Source organism: Vipera ursinii (genome assembly GCF_947247035.1).
Source record: "Vipera ursinii genome assembly, chromosome: 10".
NCBI lineage: Eukaryota > Metazoa > Chordata > Lepidosauria > Squamata > Viperidae > Vipera > Vipera ursinii.
In genome coordinates this window covers 19795595-19805503 of record NC_139520.1, presented here as the reverse complement: position 1 = coordinate 19805503, position 9909 = coordinate 19795595, and positions in this window count along the sequence as shown.

The following is a 9909-nucleotide window of genomic DNA, read 5'->3' as shown; positions in this document are numbered from 1 at the left end:
GATATCAGTGGTATCTTCAAGGATCGCCATTTACATCAAAATGACAAATTAAATGTCATGGTTTAATGATATCACAAGGTATGGGAGGCAAACCTCACTCTGACCTGTAGTTCTCCTCAGTGGTGGGATTCAAATATGTGACCAACCGGTTCTCTGTGTTGATGCTGCTTCCGGAAGTCCATTCTGGGCCTGGGCAACAAAAGATTAGCTGCTGGTTCTGCCAAACTGCTGCGAACTGGCTGAATCCCACCCCTGCTTCTCCTTCTCCCCACCACCCAGATGCCTCTGGCAAGCATCCGGGTTTGTTGACTGATTAAAATGCAAATGCCACTGTTTTTAACTTCCAAAGACTTGCCCTAATGTCCATGTTTGCATGTTTGACTTTCAGAGAGCCCCTGTAGCCATGGCATCTTGTGTTTCTTCTTTTTTTTCCCTTCTTTCTGTAATTTTAAGACATCTAAGATATTTTAGGATCAGCTTAGGCAAGATGGAAAGATAATTGTCATGTCGTAACCCATACCAATGATCCTTGGGTCTTTTAAAGAAAAACACATGGAATTTCATTCTTAACCCCTTATTTTTCACCTTTCTCCCAACTGAGTTATGTCCTACCTTTCTTCCAAACTGTTATTTATCCTACAGGACAAAATAGAGTAATAATATAGTTGAATTCTATATGGCTGATACAGAATTCTTTCGTGTTTTATATATACACACACACACACACACACACATATACATGTACACGTATATACACGTATATACGTGTGTGTGTATATATGCTTAAATTGTAAGCCGCCCTGAGTCTTCGGAGAAGGGCGGGATATAAATGGGATTAAAATAATATATATATATATATATATATATATATATATATATATATATATATATATATATATATATATATATATATATATATATATCAATATCTATCTTTCTATCTTTCTATCTATCTATCTATCTATCTATCTATCTATCTATCTATCTATCTATATCTATATCTATAAGGGAACACTTAATTTATTTATTTATTTATTTATTTATTTGTTCTTATATACCGCCCTTCTCCCGAGGGACTCGGGGCGGTGTACAGAGTAAGGTAGGTATACAGATTGAACAATAGTGAAAAACAATAGTAAAAACAACTGAGACCCCAAGAGCTATCAGGCCAGGCCGGACTGCTGGAACAGGTAAGTTTTTAAATCGCGCCGGAACAACACAATGTACTATATTTAATAGTAGGATGTCTTATCTTGTGTTCTCTTTATTTTTTTGAGCAGTATATATATGTATGTGTGTATATATATATGTGTGTGTGCGTATGTATATATATATATATATATATATATATATATATATATATATATATATACGCCTTTGGCGTCTAGTCATGCCGGCCACATGACCACGGAGACGTCCTCGGACAAGCGCTGGCTCTTCGGCTTTGAAACGGAGATGAGCACCGGCCCCTAGATTCGGAAACGACTAGCACGCATGTGTGGGGGAACCTTTACCTTTACCTTTATATATATATATATGTGTGTGTGTGTGTGTGTGTGTGTGTGTGTGTATGTATGTATGTATGTATGTATGTATTTATGTATATGAAATCTGGAAGCACTTTAGGATTAAATCTCATGCATATCCATGCACATTAAATTTCATGCACATCCATGTGAGAAGTATTTTGCCACTGGGATTTTAGGGGTGCTGTTGTTATTATATAACACAAAACAAACTGTAGCTTTTGGAGATCAACCATGATCACCTAGGAGCAGCCAGCTTGCTGAGCTTCTAAGGAATGTAGGACAGTTTAAAAAAAGAAGAATAAAACTGGAGATTCAAGCACAGCTTTCCTTTAAAACTCTGGACCTAATCTAAAAAAGAAATGAAGGACTTTTGTCTGGGAGGAATATAACAATGCAATTTCTATGAACTCACTGGCGTTTTTTTCTTCTTCTTCTTTTTCCAGTATTCTCTCTCTTGCTATCTCATTCACTCTGTTCCTTCTGAATCTATTTTATAAGGGTTTGTTAAGATTTTGGTAATTACACTCTCCATAGGGATGACTTTGCAGACAAACACAATATTATGCTTTTCCAAGAGATTCTCAGAATATGAAGTTGGGGAGATTTAACCATGTAGATGATAAACCTGAAAATTGAGTTTGGTTTGGAGAGCTTTCCTGAGGACTTTCAATCCTTTCCTTCCTCGATAATCTTGGTGGTCGTAACATTTTAACAGAACCATAAAATTAGTGGGGCATGAAAGCAATCTCCTTTCCTGAAAGTCGGCTGAATGTTTTTAATCAAGTTTTGCTATTTTAAAAAATAATGAGCTAATGTCTCTTCTCATCTAGCCGAAGACTCACACAACTGAAGGCTGCTTTAGATCTGAGATTTCATTGCAATTTGTTCGATGTCTCTTCACAGGCTGAGTCACAATAATTGCAAGTGGGAAGCAGTTATTGGGGCTCCTAATGCAAAACTACACAATAGCTGCATACGGCACAAGGGATAGAATCAAGATCACGTGAAGTGTTAATACCACTTTATAATGCCTTGGTAAAACCACACTTGGAATATTGCATCCAGTTTGGGTTGCCACAAAGTAATAAAAAAAAAGATGTTGAGACTCTAGAAAGAGTGCAGAGAAGAGCAACAAGTATTATTAGGGGACTGGAGGCTAAAGCATTTAAGAACAGTTGCAGGACTTGGGTATGTCTAGTTTAATGAAGAGACGGTCTAGGGGTGACATGATAGCAGTCTTCCGATATCTCAGGGGTTGCCACCCAGAAGAGGGGGTCAAGCTATTCTCCAAAGCACCTGAAGGCAGGACAAGAAGCAACGGATGGAAACTAATCAAGGAGAGAAGCAACCTAGAATTAAGGAGACTTTTCCTAACAGTTAGAACAATTAAATCAGCAGAACAACTTGCCTCCAGAAGTTGTGGGTGCTCCAACACTGGAGGCTTTCAGACCATTTGTCCAAATTGGTATAAGATTTCCTGCTTGAGCAGAGGGTTGGATTAAAAAAGCTCCAAGGTCCCTTCTAACTGTGTTAGTCTGTTAAGGCTTCCATATTATCATTATTATTTGACCTCTTTCTATTTATCCAGTGCTTAAGTAGAGGTGCAAATAATCCACAAATCTTGAAGCCCACCGGAAGTTTTAACTGGTAAGCCTGCTTGATATTTAACTAAATTACTTATTGGAAATAACAAAGGAACTACTTGGCCAAAGATTTCGACCTTGGAGGAAATTCTTATTCAGTGAACTAAAAGGTGTAATCCTCTCACTTTCAGGTTTTTTCCCCCCAATTAAGATTCTTCTCCCAAAGGGTTGAATGAAGTACGAAGACACAAGCTTTTCTCTGAGTTCAGTTCCCAACCCCAAAGCCTTGAACTAACTTTATAGAACTTCCTTTCTCACAAAGCTGGATTATCTTCACAGAATAAGGAAGGGCTTTCAGGACAAAAGAGCCTGGCTTCAATCAGAGGGGGGAAACAAATACAAAACTATGCGGTCATCAGAGACTTCCAAATTGAGTGGGATCAAAAAGTCCCCTGAGCTTAAACGGATTCCAGAAGATGGTAGAGGACAGGAAGTCCTGGAGGAACATTACACGACTTCGCAACTAACAACAACAACAAAGTCCCCACACGCACACTCCAGTTTTTGGAATAGAAATTATAAATTATAAAACGGATCTTCTTAAGATGGTCTTAAGTCACCCCTTCACCCTTAAAATTCTATATATCCCTCCAAATTGTATGCTGGTCTTTCTCCCTTTACAGTAGACCTCAAGCCAAATGAGGACTCTGTTTGCCCAGCTTAAATGCCCCTTATTGGTCTTGTTTTAGCCACTGAACCTCTTCCCAGGTTTTCATTTCAGCCTGGAGCGCTATGCGTTTCATCCACATTTCCCCAGGCACAATTCTTCTGTTTTTATGGGTTTGTTTACCTTAAGCTGACATTACTTTTAATGAAGACTGTTTTCCTCAAAACATTTATCTGTTACAAATAATAAGGAAAATGCTTTTGGAGACCAACCAATAAATCCCAAAGTTGCCTAAAGCTTGATTGCGATAAACTTTTTTCGAATCAGTGGAAATTGACATTTCGACATCGGTGTACAAAGGCTCGGGTCTTCCGGCACTGTCGGCGCTGTTGAGGTCTCCATAAAATGGGGGCACCTTGATAAAAATTTCTGAGAGTTATGCAAGAGGACAGTATTGGAAGAAGAAGAGAAATAAGGAGCGAGATTAAGGAGGATATATATGTCTTATGTCCTCTAGATGGATTAGATTTTAGCTCTGGTCAAGCTCAGCCAGTGCAACCAATGAAAACAATTTGTGGGAAACATTGCATTTTTAATCCCATCAATTGGCATCAGTTGCCTTGCCATCTGCTCAGTCTCAGCTTTGGCTGATCTAGATCAGCTGGTCCCTTTGACCCAGCAGTTCAGTTTGGGGCAATTCCAGTCCTATTTAATTACAAACGGTCTTGAATTATTCATATTGAAAATGTATTGGGGAACTCCTCTCTTCTACCTGCCCTGAAGTATAATATATCGGAAGCCCATCTAAGCAGGAAAAGGAGCTGGTTTTCTTCTTAAGCTGTGGCAAGGGACGAAAAAAGAGGCCATCTTTGCTTGACTTAATAGTGACATCCAGTGGACAGTTGGGTGGCTAAGAAGTTTGAGTTTAGGGAAAACAGAACTTGGTTTGCATTTGTTTGAAAGCGGGATTCTTGCCTTTGTAATCAACAACTGGTTGCGTAGATAGTACAGGCCTAAAACAATGGCTGTCGGCCATTCAAGACATTTCAGGAAGACCTTGCATGGTTCTCCTCAAACTTCTGGAAACCTTCTCCTAATTCATCTGCTACCTCATGGATAGGTGAACGAATCTTGAACTGTTAGAATAACAGATTAGCAGGCTCGGAGGGTCTGCTAACCCACCCCACTGCTCAAGCAGGAAAGCTTATACCATTTTAGATAAGTGATTGTCCAATGTTTTCTTAAAAAACTGCCAGTGTTGGAGCACCCATAACTTCTGAAGGCAAGCCATTCCACTGATTAATTGTTCTCACTGCCAGGGAATTTCTCCTTAGTTCTAGGTTGCTTCTCTCCTTAATTAGTTTCCATCCGTTGCTTCTTCTTCTGCCTTCCAGTGTTTTGGAAAATGGGCTGAGCCCATTCTTCCTTGCGGCAGCCCCTCTGCTTTCAGAATAGGTTTGACCCTATTAGCATCAGCTCCAAGTCCTTTCCTGTACCACACAACAGATAACAAAACCCAGCTTGCGTTTGAAGTTTCAGCTAGCCAACGTCTCTTAATACAAGAATGAGAATATCTTGAAAGAACCAGAGAGGGATGAATTTGTCACTGCACGTTTTTTTTAGTTCGTCCGAAAAGCTCAATTCTAATTGTACATTTCCTTCTGTTCTGCACCTGTGTTGATAACCTATCTGGTAACCATAGTGAATATCATGTGGTCTAGCTATGTTATGAGTTAGCTTTGCTGCGTGTGCAAGCGTAAAAAGTTTTTCTAGTTTTTTGTTTTTGTTTTCCTTTTACTGTCTGATGAGAAAGGATGTAGTCGGTTAGCTTTCTTTGTTGATATATATTTTTCTTTTGTGATTAAAGGTTTTTTAATAGAATATGCGTCGGGCTTTATTTTCCTTCACCCACATGCATTATGCATCATCTGAAGCACGATCCATCGCCCTCTGATAGGAAGAATTATTCCTTGAAAGAATTCTAGCTCCCATTATCCCCCACCCATGGCCACCCTGGTAGATAAACAAGCTCTGGAGAGGGTAACACTCCCAACCCATCTTTAATTTAGTGTTAAGTTTGGAGCAAGGAATCTCTCTGGTTTAGAAGGTCCCATGGTTGTCTGGGAGAGGCATCCAATTAGTTAAAGCTGATCAAAAGAGTTTTATGTATGGCTAATTAAACCACAATGGAGAGAAACAAGCAAAGCAGACAAACAAACCAACTCCAGGGCTTTCCCTCAGCTGCTTTTGAAAAATATATATCCATCTATAGCAGCACAAGTGACTCCTACTTTAACTGTAATCATTTTTAAATCCTTGCATTCATCTTCCACTAATTTATCCTTCTTTATAACCCACGGGGCTAGCAACGCCAGAGCAGAGCAAAAAGCTTTCAAATTACAAGCCTAGGGCATAACATCAGATAACCAGCAACTTCCTGTAATGTTTTATTTAAAAATACAAAAAAAAATATTTCTCGCTTCTAGGAGGGGAGGGGAGATTGCTCGATAGATGCTAATCACTTGAGCCTCGGTCAGAATGGCGGGGAAATTAAAACTGACAATATTGACTGTTTCATCCATTTAAAGTCTCTCCTGGAATGCAAGGGTTCTTGTCAGCTGGAAATGCTGGGTTTTCCCCAGTGAGAATTTATTTTGAATCTTACCAGTGGTGAGCTTTAGAAATGCAGGCTTTGCTCTCAACACAACACAGTCCCTCTTGTTAGCAAGTATGTTTGTGTGTGTGTGTGTAAACCCAAGGAATATCAGGGGTTTAAGGGACTTAAAAACAACAGCATCTCCTCTTCTTAGTGGTTTGCTGGGGAAATATATATATATATATATATATATATATATATATATATATATATATATATATATATATATATATATATATATATATATATATGCAGATTCGAAGGAAGAAAGAATGAATGGCCCAAGTTGGTTCCACTATGGCATGCAAATCTTATGATCTCATTTACTGGCTGCAAATATTCAAGGGTCGGTATGAAAGTACTTGAAATCTGTTTCCCTCTGCCTTGCTTTTCATATTCATTCTGCATTGCCTTCCCACCCGCCTTTGGAATTAATCCCATCCACTGTTAATTTATTTCCATGACTGTCTGAAGTGATCCCACCATCAAAGCCAAGACTTGCAGGAAAATTAAGATTTTATAAAGGTTTTTCCTGAGTCTGTTAATTGTTTTCATCCAAGGTTCGTTGACAGTTTCTCCTCTTTAGTGTTAATCAAGGTAAGAAGCATAGCAATACCTCTATTCCTGCAATGTTGACATGATTTCTAATTTTAAAAAACGATCAAATCTCAACTCACTGATGTGGCGTTAAACTGCCTCCACAATAAAGGAGTAAATAAACCATTTGGGCTACAATCCAAATGCAGTCGTGACTAGGTTGAAAGAAATAAAATTGCAAAGATCTGGCATTTCCTGGTTTTGATTTCAGCTCATTTTAATGCCTCCTCCCCAATACAAATTAAAACCTCTGGCGAAACCACAATTATTCTCTAGATTGTATGTAACGGAATGCAATGTAAGATTATATATTTTTCTCACTGGGAGAGGAGCAAAAAAGAAAGAAAGAAAGAAAGGAGAGAAAACCTGTTAAATTTATGTGTTTGGCAGTTCAGACAAAGAGGTAGCATGCCCAACAACAGCAGCAACAACAACAACAACAACAACAATAATGTTGGAAGGGACCTTGGAGGTCATCTAGTCCAACCCCCTGCTCAGGCAGGAAACCCTATACCAGGGGTAGGCAACCTTGGCTCTTTTATGACTCGTGGACTTCAACTTAGGAATTCTGGGAGTTGAAGTCCATGAGTCATAAAAGAGCCAAGGTTGCCTACCCCTGTCCAAGTTTAACAGTGTTCCAGCCAAATCTGTGTAGTCTATACCCAGGTCTGGCTTACCTCAATGGGCACACATCAGATTTGAACACCTAACCACATTTCCCTTGACTTACTCATATACCTCAGGGATATTATACCCAGGCATATAAGGTGCAGCCAACTTAATTTTAAAAATTAAATTATACATACTGCCTTTATTAGTTTAAAAACAACTTGAGGTGGTGAACATATATAATGCACCTTTCTCCTCCTACTTCCCTCACAACCACAAAGTTGTGAGGTGACCTGGCTGAAAGAGAGAATGATTGGCCCAAAGTCTCCCAGCCATCTCTCATGCCTAAGAAGGGGCTACAACTCACCATCTCCTGGTGATTGGCCCAAAGTCACCCATCTGGCTTTTATGCCTAAAGTAAGACGAGAAATCACTATCTCCTGGGATTGGCCCAGAGACAACCAGTTGGCTTCCATGTCTAAAGTGGGACTAGATCTCATTCTCTTCTGTTTTCTGGTACCTTCCCCAATAATTTCTTCTGATTAAAGACATATTTTGTATATTTTGTTGTCTTTTTGGCTAATATTTGCAAACAGACAACAGGAGATGATTGATACCAATGACATCATTTGCTTCACTTGTGGAATGACATCATGAGACATAAAACATTACTGGCTATCCCTTGGCTTTCCACTCCAGTATAATCACTGGGAGTCAGAGTCTACACATCTAGATGATGACAAGATTAGAAATGATGCACTCCAACAGGCAAGGAATTGGGGTCAAAACTAAGCAATCTCCTAGCTTTTCCAGCTAGGAGATTGTTAGTCTTTGGTTGAACATCGATGTTGAGGCCATAGTAGACTTAAGTTGACTTCACCTGGAATCAACCTCAAGGAGCTCTCCAAGGTCCTGACAGAGCCTCATTTTTAGCTAGCAGCTAAATCGCCTCACCTCTTCTGCTCTGTGAATACATCATTTCTTGCTAGATTTCTCAAAGTTAGCTAGACCAGAAAAGTAATTTCCCCCCCCCCCAACATGGTAACAATTTTGTGTCCAAATAACTAATTTGCAGCAGGTGAACTACTTCCATTAAGAAGATTAATAGCCACCCTGGCTCTGTTAGATTCACACAGAGACAAAGGATTGCAGACCTATGCAATTAGAATATTTTGAGTCAAGGGATATTCCAATCAGTTAGGAATCTTTGCTGACATTTCCAGGATAGCAGTTTTGTTTGATGCGCTTTTTTTCCCCAGTTGCATTTTTTTTCTTTTTAAACCTTGTTGAAAGCTTCCCTGGCCTTAATTATGTCTAGCTTTGCAACCACTTCCAAGCAGTCAAAAAGACATTTGTAATAGTGTGACCCAAGTTGCAAGTTCCTTTGTTTGAGCATCATCCCAGGCCAGTTTATATAGTATTCTCTTCTTCAAATATGAAGACACCTGGCAATTTCTATTTCTCCCCAAGTTCTGAGTGCTGAACAGTCACTGAAATACATTGCTCTTGCTGCACTAAAAGGAACAGCAGGGATGTTTGTTACGGTTGTGCAGCTTCTAACAATTTATATGAAATAAGAGTAACCAGAGATAAAGCAGAACAGGCCTGGCTGCTTTAATTAATGCAGGAGCTAAACCAGTATTGGGGAGAGCAGTCAGCAGTTCCTTCCACCCCAAGTTAATTCTGAATTCGGCTTATGTGGTTCTACAACTTAGAACAAATGTGAGATGGCAGTTTTTCAGTTTCCCTGCTGTCCTTTGAAAAAGTGCTCTGGTATGTTTTAGATCTACCTGAGACCTTGAATGCAGGCGTGGGGAGAAAAATAATTACTTCCCTTCCAAATGCAAACTTTGCTTTCTTCTTTCAAACCATAGGACAAACTAAAACGGAGTTAGCTTCTTCTAAAATGTGCACGTCTCTGAATTTGCGAAGGTTGTAGAAATACGTATGCCCAAATATATCTTTTAAGAAAAGGTAGGCTGACAAAATGTATAGTTTAATGATATTAGTCTATTGAAAACTGTAGGAGATGACCAGGTTAAACCTGAGGGAGGGGTCAAAAGTGTCATAAGTCATGAGTCCCTGCAAGCCCGCAAAAGATCTAAGTCCAGCCCACCTTGATTCTTATTTCCTGCTCTTTTCCCTTGACCTAGTAGATCAGAATTTGTAGAGAGATGAAGCTTGCAATAAATCTTTATACTCATTTGAACTGTCTGGATCTCCTGATTTCCTCAGTGCTTGACAAAAACCGAAAATATTGGAAGTACA